Consider the following 21,259-nt stretch of genomic DNA (forward strand, 5'->3'; position numbering starts at 1 on the left):
TTTCTACAAGATTTCTACAGATTTCATTGTCTGTTGTAGGTCTCATTCTGTTGGTTGTATTGACCTATTCTGTGTAATCCGCCTTGAGTCCCAGCAAGAAAGGTGGACTATAAATAATGTAAATAAATAAAATAAAATTAAGAACATAAGAAAAGCCATGCTGGATCAGACCAAGGCCCATCAAGTCCAGCAGTCTGTGGCCAACCAGGTGCCTCTAGGAAGCCCACAAACAAGGCGACTGCAGCAGCATCCTGCCTGTGTTCCACAGCACCTAATATAACAGGCATGCTCCTCTGATCCTGGAGAAAATAGGTATGCATCATGACTAGTATTCATTTTGACTAGTAGCCATGGATAGACCTATCCTCCAGTTTATGGTGCTATTTAAGACAGTAGGCTTGGACCCTATGTATAAGTTCCATACCAGCGAGATAGTCTCTGCTGTGCAGTGTGCTTCATCTCACCGTAGGATTGCCAGACAGCAGTTAGTACCAGCGCAATGTCTCCCTTATAGGGGCAGACCTGGCAACCCTATTTTGTGTTCACTTTTGTTTTGTGCAAGATGGTTTTCAGTGAGCCCTCGCACAAATGGAAGTGCTAGGGCAAGAGCTCTGCAGCAGAGACTATCACGCATGGAACTTATTCATAGGATCTAAGCCCAGATGTTACAGAAACCATTAAAACAATGCAATCTTTTAAACCCTCAAGCAAATATCAACTTACCTGCACCAGCAGATTAGAGCCACAGCGCGTCCTTCCCTAGGTACTGCCTCAATTATGGACTATGCTTCCTGTCCTCACAACCTTTTCCCTGGGTGCTGGATGTGTTAAACTTTAGCAACAAGGAACAATACCCAGGCATTGTGCTTTGTTGATTGCAATAACGCACTGACTTTTTTAAAAAAAAGTTGACTTCTCCCCTCTGCCCAGGGATCTTTTTCATGGTTTTCTGTGATAATTTTATCTGGGCTTTAGTCTGCCACTTACAATAATTCTATCTAGTCTTTTATCTTTTAACGTCTGTGCTATTGCTATTGAATTGGGGTTCTTTTTGCAATTATTGTTCTACTTCTAATGATTGCAATGATCTTCTTCACACATAGGCCTTTTATGCATGGCTGTTTCCCTCGCGGCCACCCTCCCGCCCACTACTTCAGGGCTTTGTTTTAATTTTGCATGCATTTTCTGACCTTAAGAGATCACTTGGCTCTCTTTACACATTTCCCCGTGTTTTCTGGATGCTGGCTAAACATCCTCCAGAAAGGTTGGCAAAACGCATGGAAATGCGCGGGAAAAATGTGGTACTGATATAGGAACGTTTATGCATAGTTGGTGGTTTTGTAAAAAAATTAGAAGATTTTGGCAATTAGTTATGAATGAAACTAATAATTTTATTAAAGTAAAAATCAAGCGAGATCCCGCTTTTTGTTTATTGGGCATTCCAAATAGAGAATTGGATAAAGGTGATAGAGTCATATGCCAATATAGTTTTGCAGAGGAAGGCAATGGTACACCACCTCTGCTTCTCACTTGCCTTGAAAGCCCCTTGCTGAGGTTGCTATAAGTCGGTTGTGACTTGACAGCTCTTATGTACATGCAGATGTATACACACTGAAAAAGTCAGGGTGTGAAGGAGAGGTGTGAATTTAAAGTGTACAATATCCTTATTTAATGACTTATGAAAACAATGATCTTTTTCTTAGCAGTCAAGATATTAACCACACCTCCATCCAGGTTTTGCTAAACCACTGGGGTGCAGGTAAGATTTTTTTTTTGGGGGTGGCAGGTGTTCATCCTCGCTTGAGCTGCAACCCAAGTGCACTTTATTTTTTTGGGGGGGGATTATATGCCACCTGTTGGAGGGTATGCATGCATTTGTCTAATTCCCAAAAATGTGGGTATCTGGAGAAGAGCCTTCAAAGGTTATTACAAGTTATGGGTGGGTTCATGTGGAAGATGGTGGTCCTGATAACCCCCTGGTCCCCTTAACATTTCAGGCTTGAAAGGTCAGCACTAGCAATCTGAATTGTGCCCAGAAACTCGGGTTGCCTACCTCCTGGTCTCTATTGGCTGGAGATCTCATATGAACATATGTCTATGCATCTGCCTTATACTGAATCAAACCCTTGGTCCACCAAAGTCTGTATTGTCTACTCAGACTGACAGCAGTTCTCCAAGGTTTCAGGCAGAGGTCTTTCACATCACCTACTTGCCTAGTCTCTTTAACTGGAGATGCTGGAGGTTGAACCTGGGACCTTCAGCATGCCAAACAGATGCTCTACCACTGAGCAATGGCCCCTCCCGCTATTACAACTGATCTCCAGCCGAAAGAGATCAGTTCACCTGGAGAAAATGGCCGCTTTGACAACTGGACCCTATGGCATTGAAGTCCCTCCCCTCCCCGAACCCCATCCTCCTCAGGCTCTGCCCCAAAAACCTCCTGCTGGTGGTGAAGAGGGACCTGGCAACCCTACCAGAAACAGAGCGAAAGGCAGTCACTGAAACTCATTGCAGACCAAAGCCCGCTCCCGTCAATGACAAATGGGTCATATTTATTTATTTATTTATTTATTTATTTATTTATTTATTTACTTACTTACTTACTTATTTACTTATTTATTTATTTATTTATTTATTTATTTATTTATTTATTTATTTATTATTTTAGACTTCTATCCTGCCCTCCCCTGCTGAAGTTGGGCTCGGGGCGGGCAACAACATTAAAACCATAATGCAAAGAGCCGTGATACATAATACATTTAAAACCAATAAATATCAAACCATATTAAACAGCATAAAACGATATTAAAACAACAGATGGTGCTCGATTAGAGTATAATTGCTGCTGAGAAGCTCTGCAGTCAGACAGTCCCTCCTTATAGTTCGTAAAACAAACAAGATAGAAAAAAAGGGGGGAAGGTAGGGAGGCCAGCGCAGATGACACCGGCGGCTGTCCTCAGTTGCAGGTATGGTTGCCAACCTCCAGGTACTAGCTGGAGATCTCCTGCTATTACAACTGATCTCCAGCCGATAGAGATCAGTTCACCTGGAGAAAATGGCCGCTTTGGCGATTGGACTCTATGGCATTGAAGTCCCTCCCCTCCCCAAACCCCGCCCTCCTCAGGCTCTGCCCCAAAAACCTCCCGCCGGTGGCGAAGAGGGTCCTGGCAACCCTAGTTGTAGGCCTGGTGGAATAACTGCATCTTACAGGCCCTGAGGAACTCTTTAAGGGAACTCCTGATGTTGCTGGGGCGGGAGTTCCTCCAGGCTGGAGCCAGGGCCAAGAAAGTTATATTGATATTTTCCCAGTATATTTTCCCTACTAACATTCCACAGCTAACTTTGAAAAAAGTAGTAGCCCAGAGATTCCCAAAAAGCTCTCGGGTGCCACGACACCGACCAACCACTGATTGTTTCTTTGCACTCCCTTGCTTCTTCCCCAAAGCAAAGAGCCAGTCCTGGCTTTCCTCCACTTCCGTGGAAGAGGAGGTACTTCAGAAGGGCCCAGGAGGAGTCACCTTTGCATCTGCAGAGAGAACCCATTTGGAAACACCTACCTTATTTGGAAACTCCCAACGTTTTGGGATTGGATCCAGCCCTCATGGCAGCCAATTTGTGCTGGCCCAACTGTCTGTTCTCAGTATCTCAAAAGGACCCACAGTTTCAGCAAGGTTGGGGACGCAATAGGCCATTTATGCATGGAAGGTTTTGCCTTGGATTTGCCTCTCTCTAGATGCACATTTTCCCCATCTGAATTGTCAAAACTCTGCACGGGGGGCTTATTGTTGAGTTCTGAGAATATGGATGGGGAAAAATGTGTATCTAAAGAGTGGCAAATCCAAGGCAAAACCTCCCATGCATAAATGGCCTATATAGTAACCCTTTTTTCACACATGCAACAAATGTATGCGGGAGGGGATAGGAATTGTACCCGCTGTTCCTGCTGTTCCTTCTCGGTGGGAATAGAGTTTACCCACATAGGCCTTCTTCATGCAAACAAGAACCCTGCAAAAGACAGAGGGGTGGATCCAGTCAGTTTACCCACTCAAGCCCCCTGCTCACTACAGCCCTTGTCTAACGTGGCTTTTGTCTATGCAGGTCCCATGATCTGCAGCGTAATTGTTGTGTGTGGTCAAAGGGGATCCTTCTTCCCTGATCCACCCAGATTCTCTAAGCATGTATTAACTGGATACAGACATTTCATGGGAAAGATTAATTTAAGGCTGCCAAGCTTATGCACATTTCCTTGTAACTCTCATTGCATGAGTACACTTCTATGTAAAATTTAGATGTTGCATGTGTGGGCTATACGTATGTTGAAAGCTCATGTGTACCCCAGCAATGGGGAATGTAAATGTTTTCACTTTTAAAAGAAGAGTTCTTCTAGATCAGATGCATCCTGTTTCACACAGTGGCCAACTGTCAGGTTCTAGGACTCCGTTGCCTCTCAGGAATCATCCACTTTACTCCAGACGTTAGCAGAGAGTTTAAAGTAGAATTTATTTGAAAGGAAGGGTACAGTAACCTATGAAACACAACGTTACAATGGCGCCAAATCATTTGGAGGGTATTCTTATAGTGTGCACAAGCTAGCATGTTTACAAGTAACATCTTTGAAATGCAAAACATCAGAGGTTCCCCAATACCAAGAGAGAGAATTCACACCTTAAGATCAGAGCAGGATTACAATCAGGAAGTCACTTTGAAGTGGAGATCTCTCGAGCCTTTTGGCTGTTGCCTCTTCCTTCCCACGGGAAGGAGAGATGAAACGAAAGTCACCTCGCTATCCAGGGTCCGATTGCATGCCCTCGCTGACACTCCGCCTCCCCAAAGGCCCCCCCTCCAGATTTCCTGGTTTGTCCGGGTAATGGCGATGGAAATCCGCTACAAGGGTTGGAGCCTGTACGTGAACAGCGGACACCCACTCATCGTGACTGGAATTTAAATGTTTCCAACGCACAAGATATTCCAGTCGGCCCCTGCGCCTCCGAGAATCGAGCACCTTGGAGATTTCAAAGTGCCGTTCGCCCTGTACCATGATGGGAGTTGCCGCTTCGGGTTCGGGGTGCCATTCTGGTGCTTGTAGAAAGGGCTTTAGTAGACTCACGTGAAACACCGGGTGCACCCCTTGTAAGGATTTGGGTAGCTCCAGCTCTACCGTAACCTCATTGATAACTCTGGAGATAGAAAATGGGCCCACAAACCGTTGGCTCAATTTTTTACACGGGCGTAAAGACCTGAGGTTCTTAGTGGAAAGATACACCTTTTCTCCGACCCTCAATTCCCACTGAGGTGTTCTGTGTTTGTCTGCTTGTAGTTTGTACCTGTCTTTAGCCTGTTCCAGGTTTTTTACAAGCCAGGGCCAAGTGTTCCTCACTGTGTGAGCCCATTTAGACACCTCGGGGGGATCGCCTTCTGGTGGGGTAGGTACAGCCCCTAATGGTCCAAAATCCATTCCATAAACTGCTTTGAATGGGCTCACCCCGGTTGCAGAGTGCACCGAGTTATTGTAGGCATATTCTGCCAGTGGCAGCAGATCAACCCAATTGTCTTGGTGATAATTAACAAAACAACGCAAATAACATTCCATCACCGCATTAACCCTTTCGGTCTGCCCATCCGTCTGGGGGTGATAGGCAGATGACAAACCCAACTGCACACCTACAATTCCTAAGAACGCTTTCCAGAACTTGGACACAAACACGGAGCCCCTGTCACTCAGGACCTTCCGTGGAAATCCGTGCAATTTGAATATGCAGTGCACAAACAAGCGAGCCAGTTTATGTGCAGATGGCATCCCTTCACACGGCACGAGATGAACTTGCTTAGAGAAAAGATCCGTGATTACCCACAGGACAGTCTTCCCCTGACTGGATGGGAGGTCTGTTATGAAATCCATCCCAATCACTTGCCAGGGTGCCTCGGGAGTTTCTAGGGGCTTTAATAATCCCGGGGGTTTTCCCATCAAACGTTTACTAGTTGCGCACACAGGGCAGGATTTGATAAATACTTCGATGTCTTGGCGCATCCCAGGCCACCAAAACTGTCTTCTTATTAGGTGTAAGGATTTAGCAAACCCAAAATGTCCCCCTATTGTTGAACTGTGGCTCCGTTCCAATATCTCCCGCCTCAGTTCCCTGGGCACGTAATGTTTGTTCTTACAGATACCGTTTTGGTCCGTCACCTGGGATGGGATAGATTCTTCCTCCCGCTCCCGTTGAAGAGCCTCCCCCCACCTTTTCTTGACTGCCTCCGGGAGGCTTTCTGGAACTGCCCAGAGGCGGGGAATGGCAACATCCGACCCCGGCAAGGAGATGGGTATCGGCCCTTCAGCCTGGTCCCTTCGCTCTATTTGGGAGCTTTCCCCCCCCTCCCCAGCGGTTGTGGTTGAAAGTTCTCCGGGGACTGCTGGGGATGAGGAGGTGGGAGCGACCACATCTCGAGGGAGACTCGAACTCGAGTCTTGTGCCGCCGCGCGGCTTTGTGCTCTGGTCAGAACTCCTGCACTATTCCCCTCTGGAGTCAAACCCAGGTGTTCCCGTGTGAAGAGAGAACCCACCGGCCGCTCAACCTGACACTCATATTGCGGCATGCGAGACAGTCCGTCTGCTAAGCAATTTTCTTTCCCCGGCATATGTTTGATGGTAAAGTTAAACTTAGAGAAAAAACTCGACCAACGTACTTGTTTGGCGGACAGCTTCCGCTGACCCAAAATCGATTCGAGATTCCGATGATCTGTACAAACCACAAAGGGCTCGGCCGCTCCCTCCAGGAACTGTCGCCAAACCATGAGCGCATGTTTAATTGCCATGGCTTCCTTTTCCCCAATCGGCCAGTTTAGTTCAGGACCAGAGAACTTCTTAGAAAAATATGCGCAGGGTCTAAGCCTCCCTTGATCATCCCTCTGAAGGAGTGCGCCTCCCATCGCCTTGTCCGAGGCATCTACCTGTAAAGTGAATGGCCTGGAGCAATCTGGGTGCGCCAGAATGGGTTCAGAGGTAAAGCGCTCCTTAAGAGTTTCAAAAGCCGCCTGACACCTGGCGGTCCAAGGTACCTGGTATTGTGCAAAAGTGGCCCCTTGCCCCTTCCCTTTGGTTTTAAGCAAATCAGTAATAGGCAAAGCTATTTGAGCGAAATCCTGAATAAAATTTCTATAAAAGTTCGCAAACCCCAAAAACTGCTGAACCTGTTTGCGAGTTCTGGGAGGTTCCCATTCTAACACTGCCCTCACCTTCTCCGGATCCATGCTTAACCCTTGTGGCGAGATCACATAACCCAAAAACGACAATTGGTCCTGGTTGAATGCACATTTTGATAACTTAGCATACAAATGATTGTCCCTTAGACGACGCAACACCTCCCGCACCAATTCCCTGTGCTCTGCGGGATCCTTGGAGTAAATGAGCAAATCGTCTAAAAAGACTACCACACCTTTAAATAGGAGGTCGTGTAGAATCTCATTAATTAATTGCATGAAGCACGAGGGCCCCCCAGACAGACCAAACGGCATGACTAAAAATTCAAACAACCCATAACAACAAGAAAAGGCTGTCTTAGCTTCATCCCCCTCCTTGATCCGGACCCGGTAGTAGGCTTCCGCCAGGTCAATTTTCGAGAAAATACAACCCTCCTGTAACACACTCAGGAGGTCTGGGATTAAGGGAAGGGGGTAGGCATTAGTTTCAGTAATCGCGTTAAGCCCCCTATAGTCTACACACAGTCTGAGATCAGATGTACCTTTCTTCTTCACAAAGAAGCAGGGAGAAGAAAATGCAGCTTTGGACGGTCGTATGAAGCCCCGCTCCAAGTTCTTGTCCAGAAATTCTCGCAGCACTGCTTTCTCTTGAGGACTCATGGCATAAACTCGGGCCTTGGACGGTTTAACGTCCTTAATCAGTTCGATGGCACAATCCGTAGTGCGATGAGGAGGCAATAAGTCACAGTCCGTCCCCTCAAATACATCTGCGAAATCACTATATTCTGGGGGCAACGTGGGTTCCTCCAAGGCAGCGGCGCTTCCCCCTTCGCCCCCGGGTAAATCATCCCGGCTGTGTTTTTCGCACTGAGGAGTTCCAAACACCACCCGCCTTTGTTCCCAGTCAATGCTCGGGTTATGTCCCGCCAACCAATTAACGCCGAGGACCACCGGGTAGGAAATCTTAGGCACTACCGTGAAGTGGATCTGTTCCCAGTGGTTTCCCACCCCCAGCCACATCTTGCGAGTGTGCAAATGAACCGGCCCCCCCCCCGCAGGTCACTCCCATCCATTTGATGGAAATGTAAGGGTTGATCCAGTTCTCGAGTCCCAATTTTCAGACGTTCTACCACCGCCTGATCAATTAGGGTCCGGGAGCACCCGGAGTCCACGATAGCCACAACGGCCACCGGTTCCCCCCCTTGGGGATTTCGTAATACAACAGGTATCAGCAATGTCTCTCCCTGGTCACTCACCCTACATGGAGCCGGTTTGGTTTCTTCCAAGGGTGCCCTCTGTGCCGGTTCCCTCACAGAAGGCCGTCCTCGTTTTTTGCCGGTGAGGGGCTTCGGAAGCTATCTCGGGTGCCACGGTTGTGGAGATCCGATGAGGTTTCCGCTTGCAGGGCCGCCGCCCCCCGGCGACCGTTCGTCCCCTCCGCTCTCCTGTGCTCCAGGTTCCGAGGTGGTGTCGCCTCCCGCTCTTGTGTCGCCCTGTTGCTCGTCCCTTCTGACGGCGTGTTGGTACATCTTGCTGCAAAATGACCCATCTTCCCACACTGAAGGCAAGCTCCCTCCCTGAACCGACGTGCCCTGTCGAGACTGTAGACTCCTCGATGTCTTCCCTCTCGCCGGGGACCTGCTGCGCTGTCCCCTCTCGTGGGCGGGATAGGGATCGTCTTCGAAGGACGATCCTTGGAGAACTGGAGGGTAAGCTTGCGGTTCTCCACTAGAGCTGCCAAATTTACCCACTCTTCCACTGACTCTGGATCTCCCAAAGTCAAACAGCCATCCAGCACTTCCCACCGCAACCCTTCGCGGAAATGCTGGACCTTTGTGGCCTCACTCCACTCCCTTATCTTGCACGACAAAGATAAAAAGTCCTGTGCATACTCACTTACTGAGCGGGCTCCCTGCTTCAAACGACGCATGGCAATCTTTGCTTTTTCCCCCCGGTGGGGGTCTTCGAACCGGCGTCGTAGAGCGCACAAGAACTCATCCAGGGATGCCAAAACTCGGGGCATAGTTTCTGCCGCTGTCACTGCCCACTCCACTGCCTCCTTCTCCAGCAGGCTGATCACATACCTGACCCGAGCTTCTTCCGAGGCAAAGGTCTCCCCCTGGTCCTTCATAAAGCCGGAGATTTGGAGTAAGAAGTGAGACAACTGTGAGCTGGACCCGTCGAAAGATACCTTCAGGTCTCTGGCCGTAGGGCGTCTGGGCGTGGGAGCCTCCCCAACAACGAGCGGTCCTGTAGTCGGCCGTGAACCCGTTTGGGATTGTTGCACGGGCTGTCCAAGCCCCCTCACTGCCCCTAGAACGGCTGCCAGGTCTCGCTGCAAGGTATCTAGCTGAGTCTGCAGGTCCCGATTCTGCAGAACGAGCATCTGATTCTGTCCGCGTATCAGAGTGGCCGCTTCTGCAGTGAGGGTCGGGGTGTGAGCGAGCGTGGGGTCCTTCCACCCTTCCCCTTCTCCATACCAAGCGGCCAGCGGTCCCCGGTAGAAGTCGCCTCCTGGTTCTGACGCTGCTCTCTGCCGCTGCCCGGTCTCCGAGAATCGGGGGGTCCACGTCGGCCTCCCAGGGACATCGGTAGGCCCGGGTGGGCGCTGCTCCGGGGTCGCTGCTCCTTGACCAACCTCAATATCAGCGGGAGTCTGCCGAAGCTCCTCTCCCGCGTTGAGCGGGACCGAGGGTGGTGCCGACATCCTAATACTACTTCTAACCCGAAAACAAAAAAGGTTGGGATTGTAACGTACTGTCAGGTTCTAGGACTCCGTTGCCTCTCAGGAATCATCCACTTTACTCCAGACGTTAGCAGAGAGTTTAAAGTAGAATTTATTTGAAAGGAAGGGTACAGTAACCTATGAAACACAACGTTACAATGGCGCCAAATCATTTGGAGGGTATTCTTATAGTGTGCACAAGCTAGCATGTTTACAAGTAACATCTTTGAAATGCAAAACATCAGAGGTTCCCCAATACCAAGAGAGAGAATTCACACCTTAAGATCAGAGCAGGATTACAATCAGGAAGTCACTTTGAAGTGGAGATCTCTCGAGCCTTTTGGCTGTTGCCTCTTCCTTCCCACGGGAAGGAGAGATGAAACGAAAGTCACCTCGCTATCCAGGGTCCGATTGCATGCCCTCGCTGACACCAACCCCTAAAAGGCCCTTAAGCTAGGGTTGCCAACCTCTAGGTAGTAGCAGGAGATCTCCTGCTATTACAACTGATCTCCATCCGATAGAGATCAGTTCACCTGGAGAAAATGGCCACTCTGGCTATTGGACTCTATGGCATTGAAGCTCCTCCCCTCCCCAAACCCTGCCCTCCTCAGGCTCTGCCCCAAAAACCTCCCGCCAGTGGCAAAGAAGGACCTGGCAAGTGGCAACCCTACCCTTAAGCAGGGGTACAGAAGGGAAAGACTCCATTTTATTGTTGAACACATGAACACATGAAACTGCCTTATACTTAATCAGATCTTTGGTTCATCAAAGTCAATATTGTCTACTCAGACCGGCAGCGGCTCTCTAGGGTCTCATGTGGAGGTCTTCCACATCACCTATTTGCCTAGTCCCTTTAACTGGAGATGCCGGGGACTGAACCTGGGACCTTCTGCCTGCCAAGCTCTACCACTGAGCCACAGCCCCTCCCCTAATGTTGCTTGTCCCCACCCCCCAGCACTGCTTACAAATCATTTGTTGATGCTGTGGTTGAATTCTTTGGTTGGGTGCAGATTGCACAGCCCCCCAGCTGCCTCTGAACATGGCTCTATTTAGGTATCATGGTTAACAGCCATTTCGGTTCCATCCTCCATAAATTTGTCCATCCTGTTGTTAAAATTATCTAAGATAATAGCCATCGCTACATCCTGTGTCACTGAGTTCCACCATTCAGTTGTGCATTGTACACTTTAGAAAATCCAGAGACGTGTGGGAAACAGGAAATAAGGGACACCCGAGTTTCTCGTGCCTCCTGCATTCCATAAAATCCAAATTCACCCCTTATCTGCTTCGATTGTTACTTTAAAAATAAAGTCACCAGGGAAAACGAAACGCTCCTGCGTTCCGGACTGAACGTGCCATAGTGTACAGTAGCTTTTAGAATTGTTGTTGAATCCAGTTACAGATCCAGAAAGCTGATATTTTAGCTACCAAATAGGAGCATTCATTCAGCATCCGGAGTCGGAAAATAATGCCAAACCTGTGAGAGAATGTGGCATTATAATCTATGTGTGCTCCCTCAGAGAAACCATTTCAATTTTTAAAAATCAATGTGATCTAGTGAAGTAAACGCGCCACAATTAATGGCACTGTGCAAGACAGGTTCCAATCTGATCACAGTTGATCTTTGGTTATAGTCTAGGAAAGGCTCTCTCTTGTACGCTGCTGAAACACAGGGATAATAGCAGTCTAATTTACCAGCGTGTGTGAAAATGAGGGCTGCTCCCTCCCTTTTACTTAAGATTTTGGGCCTTTTACGGCTATATACGGCAGGAAGACATTTAGCAGGCGATGCATTTCCCATCACAGCATCTCCATATGGGAAGAGCTTCACCCATTGAGAGTTTTGAGCTGTATATTAACATTACAGAAAAATTTAAGCTACTTTGCTCATTTATTATAGAAATTATTCATAAGAGAAATTCATTTGTGAGGGCTTTTAATGGGGTTTGAACTGCAGGGATTATCTTGGGAGGGGGTTAATGGGGTTTTATTGTACTTTATATGTTTTTTTTAAAAAAAAATCTTGGAATTGTAAGCTGCCGTTCCCAGGAGAAAGGCAGGGTACACATAAACAAACAATGTGTCACCTAGGGTTGCCAAATTCAGGTGTGGAAATTCCTGGAGATTTGGAACAGAGCCTGGCGAGGGGGGTTGGAGAGGGAAGGGACTTCAGCAGGTAAAATGCTACATTCTCTCATCCCAACTTACCTGACACGGTTGTTGTGAGAATAAAATGAAAAATGAGAACCATATGTGCCTTTCTGAGCCGTTTTTTATTTATTATGTATGTATTTTTTTCAAATTATATCCCGCCCTCCACAGCCAAAGGGAAGGGCAGGATAAAAAAGTAGTAGATAGGTCTCCATGTTTGGAAAGCATTGTTCTTGATTTCAAAATATCACCATGGGACCTCCCTTATACAAGGGGGTGTCATGGTTCATAAGGTATGGTCATGATTCATAAGGTATGGTTGCCAACGTCCAGGCAGGGCCTGGAGATCTCCCAGAATTACAACTGCCACCACATTACAGAGATCAATTCCCTTGGGAAAAAATGACTGCTTTGAATGGTGGGCTGTATGGCATTATACCCCATTGAGGTCTCCCACTTCCCCAAGCCCTGCCCTCCCCATGCTCCACTCCCCAATTCTCCAAGAATTTCCCAGCCCAGAGTTGGCAACCCTAGTTGTCACATCTGTTGTGCTGTGTTGAGGGACCTCAACAGGGTATGACGCCATGAAATCCACCCTCAAAAACAGCCATTTTTCCAGGAAAACTCATGTATGTAGTTTGGAAATCAGTTTTAATTCTAGGAAATCTCCACACCTCACCTGGAGGTTGGCAACCCTAGGACTGCACCCCTGGGGAACCAATGTGGAACTGCTGGGGAGCAGGTGTAGAGGGGAAGTTAAACAAAATACAAAGTGCACAGAAAACTCTTCACATGTCCAAGCTCTATTGCTAATGTGCATGTGCCTACATTTGCAGTGGTGATGGAGCAGGAAGAGGAAGAGGAAGAGGAAGAAGAAGAAGAAGAAGAATTGGTTTTTATATGCCGACTTTCTCTACCACTTAAGGGAGACTCAAACCGGCTTTCAATCACCTTCCCTTTCCCTCCCCACAACAGACACCCTGTGAGGTAGGTGAGGCTGAGAGAGTGTGACTTACCCAAGGTCAACCAGCTGGCTTCATGTGGAGGAGTGGGGAAACAAATCCAGTTCACCACATTAGCCTCCGCCGCTCATGTGGAGGAGTGGGGAATCAAACCCGGTTCTCCAGATCAGAGTCCACCGCTCTTAACCACTACACCACGCTGGTGCAGAGTACATATAAACACACATGAAGCTGCCTCATACTGAATCAGATCATCAGTCCATCAAGGTCAGTAATGTTGATACAGAGTGACAGCAGCTCTGCTGGGTCTCAGGCAGAGGTCTTTCACATCACCTCCCACCTAATCCTTTTAACTGGAGATGCCAGGGATTGAACCTGGGACCTTCTGCACGCCAAGCAGATGCTCTACCACTGAGCCATGGCCCCTCCAAAGAGAATCATCGATGTGTAGTAACACACATGATTGTTGGGCTGCTGGGCCTTCTGTTATGGTATTTTACCATACAATATTGGTGGAGTCCTAGAGTGTTGCTCCAATGCAATGATGTCACTTCCGAGGCTGCACCAGAAATGACATTGCGGCATTGAAATGCTGTGTATTTACATGTCCCTGCCCCCATCTACCTCCCGCCAGTTGCCAGCGTTTGGCTGGCAACCCAGCATAGTTGCATTTTACAGCCCTGACCCCAGGGTCAGGCAATGTGGCATGAGTCACTTTTGCCTCACCAGTGTCACATTTAACACTGTGCGCTTTGCTTGAATTACAACTAACTGTGGGATCGGGCTGCTTCTGCTCTAACTAGGGCTGCCAGGCCCCTCTTCGCCACTGGCGGGAGATTTTGGGGGCGGAGCCTGAGAGGGCGGAGTTCGGGGAGGGGCAGGACTTCAATGCCATAGACTCCAATTGCCAACGCGGCCATTTTCTCCAGCTGAACTGATCTCTATTGGCTGGAGATCGGTTGTAACGGCGGGAGATCTCCTGCCGCACCCTGGAGGTTGGCAACCCCAGCTCTATACAGAGAGCTCTACAGTACAGAGAAGGCAAACAGCTGTGCTTTTGCTGCCACACAAGAAGCAGGGCTTGCTGTGGAGAAGCTACCACGTTCAAGATGCATTCTGTGCTGTTTACATGTATCCCACTTTAATTTAAAATCAATAAAAAAATATTTATGAAAAAAAAAAACAGGCATGTGACTCAGGCTTCCACCTAAGTGTTCTTACCTGGGAATAAGTTCCCTTACACCCAGCGGGCCTTCTGAGAAAATGCGTCACATCTCACTTCTGCTTTCTCCGCTTCTGGGTACTAACATATTATTCAGCTTTGCATTCAGTCACGGTTAGTCACCACACGTAGGTAAAGTTGCCTTTTTTGTTTGTTTGTTTGTTACCGGCCGTGCTTTGCACGGCTGCCCCACACGCAGATCAAGCCGCTGGCCAACGTTTGTCCCCACGGCCCCAGGCCAGAGAGAAACTCGCTTGCTAAATTTCTGGGTAAGCCCTGAAGCCGGGAAAGTTGAAAAACAAAACAGCCAACCCAAACCACCATGCTTACGTATTTAACCACAAGCCTGCAAGCTCACGTCCTGCACCCTTGCGTTGTGTTTGACAACAAGCGTCCTTGCTGTGCGTTGCATCTCTGCAGACCTCCTGAGCGGCACTGTCTAAAGAGGTTCTTCTTCTCAGCACTGGGCATGATGCTGAGCCGAAAACGCTCTAACAGCAACCGCTGGCTGAGGCCGCTGTCGCTCTGTGGCTTCCTGCCGTGACTCAGTTCTCGGCACTAATTACCATAATAAGACATTGATTCAGTCCCACGGCTCACCTCCCAGGCGATGCAACAGGGAGCGTATGCTGGCCAAGGGGAAGGGCAGGGGAACACCAGGGAATGGCCCCAAGCTGCTTTTACGCCTCCCAAGGTGACTTGTCGCTTGCTGAAATCCGCACCTCTGGATCCTGTCTGCATAAGGCGGAAGGGCTCCTTTATACGGGCCGGCTGCAGGGAGAGAACTATCCGAGGTCCCAGCCCGTGCTCGCTTTGCTCTCGGAAATGCTGTGCCGCAAAGGTCACAACGAGATGGGGGGGTCAGTATTGACCTTCCAAGCTCACTCAGCAACACAGACAAATTTGAACTGTCAAGCAGTTAAAGAATTTTGAGTCTCTTAATCATCTGCTTCTTCCCCAATAAATTGATTACAGTCAAATAAATGTGCAAATTGCTGCGTGTGTGTGTGTGTGTGTGTGCTAGGGATGCCAACATCCAGGTGGTGGCTAAAGATCTCCCACTATTACAGCTGATCTCTGGGTGACAGAGGTCAGTTCGCCTGGAGAAAATGGCCCCATTTGGAAGGCGGGCTCTATGGCATTATACCCCATTGAACCGCCTCTCCTCAAGCTCCACCCCCAAAATCTCCAGGTATTTCCCAACCTGGAGCTGGCAACCCCAGTGGGTGCCCTTTTAATAGTCAGAAGGCAGTGAAGAGAGGGGGTGGACTGCCAACCCAGTTCGACCAGTTTTGCCTCGGTGTCAGCACCTCTTGCTGTAACGGGCACTATATTATATGGCAACCATCTTTTAATAATTTTAGGAATGATATTTTATGGTTTTAATTTGTCTGTTATTATATTTGTGGTTTAATGTTGTTACCCGCTCTGAGCCCGGCCTTGGCCGGGGAGGGTGGGTTAGAAATTTGAAGAAAGAAAGAAAAAACGAAATAAGCTAGTGAAGTGGTCAGTATGCCACTCTAGGATCTGGGAAAGCCAGGTTTAAATCCCCACTCTGCCATGGAAGATTGCTGGGTGTCCTTGGGTGGGCCAGTCACTCTCTTCTCGGCCTAACTGACCTCACAGGGTGGTTGTTGTGACAATAACATGGAAGAGAGGGGAAGGATGTAAGCCAGTTTGGGTCCCTGTTGAGGAGGAGAAGGAAAAGAAAAAGAGCTGTTTTTTATATGGCAACTTTCTTTACCACTTAAGGAAGAAACCGGCTTACAATCACCTTCCCTTCCTCTCCCCACAACAGACACCCTGTGAAGTAGGTGGGGCTGAGAGAGCTCTAAGAGAGCTGTGACTAGCCCAAGGTCACCCAGCTGGCTTCGCGTGTAGGAGTGGGGACACCAACCCAGTTCAGTGAGGAGAAAAGTGTGATATAAATTAGTTCAAGCAATAGAAGTCATCACCCAGTGTCATATGGAAAGGCAACTGTTTAATCTTTTGCAGTATCCCATCAAGATCTAAACAGCCTATAATGTAACCAAGTGTGCCAACTATTATTAGATATTTTTGTTTAGCCCAGAATTGCTGGGAGATGGCAACTGGTCCAAGATCATCCAGTGAGTTAGTGAGACGTGACCCCAAATCTCAGCAGTCTCTTCTCCAAAGCGAAGAGCCAAACCCGGCTTTCCTCCCCCTCGGTGAAGCAGGAGATGCTTCAGAAGAGCCCAGAAGGCATAATCTTTATGCCTACAGGCATATTTGGAAATGGCAGCCTCCATCATTGCAGGATGCGTGGCTTGGGACCACCCAATATTTTGGGATTGGCCCCACCTCACAACCGCCATTTTGTAACAGCACTCACTCTCCATCCTCAGAATTCAAAGTGTCCACAAGCTCAGGGAGACTTCCATGATAAAATGCCTTTCACATAGTTTGTGGTATGGCAGGTATGTTTGCTTTTTCAAGGGAAAAAGTGAAATCCTACAATGCACTCCAACTACTTAGGTATATGTGCACCTTCAAGTAAATATATACCGTATTTTTCGCTCCATAAGACGCACTTTTTTCCTCCTCAAAAGTGAGGGGAAATGTCCGTGCGTCTTATGGAGCGAATGCCGGCTGGGCACGTGCACGGCGCGAGCCAGCGTTCCCCACCCCGATGGCCAGCTGGGAGGCGGGCGGGGCCGCACAGAGCGAGCCGGCGCACACTGTGTGCCTTGCCAGCTGGGAGGCGAGTGGGGCGCACAGAGCTGGCTGGGCGCATGTGCATCGGGATGGCGCAAGCTGGCGTTCCCTGCCCTGACGGCCAGCTGGGAGGCGGGCGGGGCCGCACAGAGCCAGCTGGGCACATGCGCCGGCACGCGCCCAGCCGGCATTCGCTCCATAAGACAAGTTTTTAGAGGAGGAAAACAAGATTTTTCCTTGTTTTCCGCCTCTAAAAACTAGGTGCGTCTTATGGAAAGGTGCGTCCTATGGAGCGAAAAATACGGTATATGATATTTATACCATGCTTTTCTCCCCAATGAGGACCCAAAGCTTACACCAAAGTTCTCTCCTTCATTTTACCCTTTCAACAACTGAGAGCCAGTGTGGTGTAGTTGTTAAGAGTACCTGGGAGACCTGGATTTGAATCTCCGCACATGCCATGGATCCTCTGGGTGACATTGGGCCAGTCATAGTTTTTCAGCCTTAAGCTACCTCGCAGGGTTGTAGTGAAGATGGAGAAGAGCAGAAGCTGCTTTGCAAGCTGCTTTGGGTCCCCACTGGGGGAAAAGGTGGGGTACAAATATAGTAAATAAACAAACAACAACCCTATGAGGTAGATAAGATTGAGTGACTGGCTCAAGGTCACCCAGAAACCTTCCCTGTCAGAGTGAGGATATGAACCTAGATCTCCCAGATCCTAATTCTAACCACTACACTCTGACCACTACACCACATTGGCTTTGATTAGTAAACTCCATTGAGGTCATTGGTATTTGTTTCCAAGTGAACAAGCACAGCATCCTGCTGTGTGCCTGTTAAGTGCTGTCAAGTCGCTTCTGACTCATGGTGACCCTATGAATCAGTGTCCTCCAAAATTTCCTATCCTTAACAGCCTTGCTCAGGTCTTGCCATCTGAGGGCCGTGGCTTCCTTTATAGAGTCAACCCATCCCTTGTTGGGTCTTCCTCTTTTCCTGCTGCCTTCAGCTTTCCCTAGCATGATTGTCTTTTCCAGTGACTCTGGTCTTCTCATAATGTGACCAAAGTATGATAGCCTCAGTTTCGTAATTTTAGCTTCTAGGGTCAGTTCAGGCTTGATTTGATCTAGAACCCACCGATTTGTTTTTTCCCGCAGTCCACGGAATCCGTAACACTCTCCTCCAACACCACATTTCAAATGAATGTACTTTCTTCCTACATCCTGCAACACACCATGTATTCCTACAAAAGAGGCCTGTGGAAGAGTCTGGCTGGATTGTAGCCACAGATCCTAAAGCCTGATCCAAAGGATAGACTCTGGATGGACTAATCAAGAATGCCTCTGGGCTTGTGCAGATGATGTTCCTCTCACTCACACCCCAGACTGCCAGGTTAATGGGGGCGTGGTTTCCCAGTGTATCTGCAGACCGAAATTTCCCTGCTGCCCAAATCAGCTGCACCAGTTCGGTTCTCGTACGGAGCCTTTTCTCTGCCAAGTGTTTGTTTTTAATGGCATAGGTATCCTTATGCAAGTCAACGGCCTGGCTTCCAGCGGCAATTACACCCAGGCTTGGAATTTTAGCAATGCATTTGGAAGGGCTGCTTTTTACGATGTGACATGGGAGGAAAACACCAGCTGTTAAGGCGTGGCCTTTCTTATATTTGAAATCTGCAAAACTCTGCTATTGGTTACATTTGAAAGAACCGGGAAGGTTGCGGTTAATAAAACTGAGGCTACCCCCCTTCCCTGCAAACTGATCCTAACTTGGAATCCATCATAGCCTGGATCCCACCCCCAAATGTAGAAGGAACTCCTAATTCACAGCCTACAAACATGGGAGGGAGCTGGAGCAAATATTGCATACAAATACCCAGTACAACGAAGATCCTGATCGGTGTCCAAGTTAACTCAGTAGTAAATCCTACAGAGTTTAGTGGCTCTTACTCCTGAGTAAGTGCACATTATAGCTGTGTGTGTAGCTCCCCCCCCCCAAACTTTGTTTATGGGGCAGCACACACTGAACTTAGTTCAATCTGCTTTTTCATAAGTTGTGAAGCACCCCCACCCCCTGCAGGGTCGGTTTTGGGGCGATGGTCTGGCCTTGATCGAGCTGGGGTTGCCAGCGCTGTGCCTGCCGCCCCCAGCAGACTCCTGCCCGCAGGTAGGTGCCTCAGCTTGTTGGAGTCCCGCGGGACCCCACGGCGCGGGACAAAAGTCTTAGTAAGTTATCACTTCCAGTAAAAAAACAAAAACAAAACAGGAGTCTAGTGGCAGGTTATAGACTGTGTAAAGAGCCTTCAAGTCACAGCTGACTTATGGGGTGGTCTCCCATCCAAATACTAACCAGGGCTGACCCTGCTTAGCTTCTTAGATCTGACAAGATCAGGCTAGCCTGGGCCATCCTATCCTGGTTGGGGCAAGGTTGTAGACTACCAAGATTTTATTCCAGCATGAACTTTGGTGGACTGGAGTCCACTTGTTCAGGCGCAATGCAGTGGCTTCCCACTAGGGGGAACTTTTATAGAGGAGGTCTACAGAAAGGCCCTTTGAGCCGCAAATTGTGTCAGTTGTTAAGTCTGTAGAGTAGCTGTTAAACCTTAGAGTAGTTTTTGCTGTACCAAAGCACCAGGGCTGCCCCTCTAGAATTACTCCTGGTAAGATGGTGTCAGTCTCCTGTGTTTCAACTTGACAGCCAGGGCAGCGGATAACTTGGCGCTTGGAGACGCAGGTTCAAATTCCCACTCCGCCATGAAGCTCACTGGGCGTCCTTGGGCCAATCTCTCTCTCTCAACCTAATGCACCTCACAGGGTTGTTGTGAGAATTAAATGGGAAAAAGAACCAATTAACCCTCCCCCCCCCCCAGTTCACATCCCCACTGTTAAGATGCATGCTGGGTCACATGAACACATGAGGCTGCCTTATACTGAATCAGACCCTTGGTCCATCCAAGTCAGTATTGTCTACTCAGACCGGCAGCGGCTCTCCAGGGTCTCAGGCAGGGGTCTTTCACATCACCTCCTTGCCTGGTCCCTTTAACTGGAGATGCCGGGGACTGAACCTGGGACCTTCTGCATGCCAAGCAGATGCTCTACCACTAAGCCACAGCCCTCCCCTTAAAGTGTAATTTTCCCCCCTCAGACATTTTGAAGCACCTTTATCCAGAAACACCTTCCCACTGAATGACAGAATGCTGCAAATCCTAATGAAAGATGGAAGGGGACAGAGTTGCAACAGCTCAAAGCTGAAGTAACCACCCCACACACTGAAGCTCCTTGGTGACCTTGTAAAGTAAGACTTAGAAGATGATGTATCCTTTCCTCCGTCAACCTTTCCCCAGCCTGCTATATGTCGGTGGTCCAGGGAGAGAGTAGTACTCCTAGCAGTTATAAAATTCAAACAGACTGAAACAATGGGGAAATTGTCCGCTGCAGTGCCATAGTCCAGATCCCTGGACTGGGGGAGCCATGTCGAGAATGCCAGTTGCCAACTGGATCAGGGTCACCTTGAGCCAGTCACTCCTATCCTCATAGGGTTGTTGTGAGGATGAAATGGAGGAGGGGAGAGCCAGCCCGGAGCACCTGAGGAAGAGCGGGATAAAAATGTACCGAATAAATGTTGGGATAGAAAAGAGCAAGAGCCGGGTAGCACCTTAACGACTAACAAAATTTCTGGCAGGGTAGGAGCTTTCCTGAGCCACAGCTCACTTCTTCAGATGGGAACCTCGGGCTCGGTGGTCCTACGTCTATGAGAACATGGGTGGGTGGGTGTGTTAGATTTATTGTATCTGCTCCCTGATCACCTGGTGCATTTAGGTCAATCTTTTGCATTGGAAATCTGGTGTGTGTGTGTGTGTGTGTGTGTGTGTTAGATTTATTGTATCTGCCCCCTGATCACCTGGTGCATCTAGGTCAATCCTTTGCAGTGAAAATCTGTGTGTGTGTGTTAGATTTGTTGTATCTGCCCCCTGATCACTTGGTGCATCTAGGTCAATCCTTTGCAGTGAAAATCTGGGGTGTGTGTGTGTGTGTGTTAGATTTATTGTATCTGCCCCCTGATCACCTGGTGCATCTAGGTCAATCCTTTGCAGTGGAAATCGGGGGGGGGTGTTAAACGGTCTAGTGTTCCCCACCCCCCGCAATTGATCTGCCGCGATCCGGAATCCAGGTTTTGAGCCCCGCTTCGTGCCCAGGAGGGTCGCCTCTGCCGATTTGCTGGGTTTCCCAAGGGGAACGGGAGCAGGTAGGCTCCGCGGGGGGCCCGACCAATGGGCACAGCCGGGTAGGCTCTCGCAGCCACTTAAAAGATCGGAAGCCTCCAGCCGGCGGGGG

Source organism: Euleptes europaea, chromosome 5 (genome assembly GCF_029931775.1).
Source record: "Euleptes europaea isolate rEulEur1 chromosome 5, rEulEur1.hap1, whole genome shotgun sequence".
In the NCBI taxonomy this organism is placed as follows: domain Eukaryota; kingdom Metazoa; phylum Chordata; class Lepidosauria; order Squamata; family Sphaerodactylidae; genus Euleptes; species Euleptes europaea.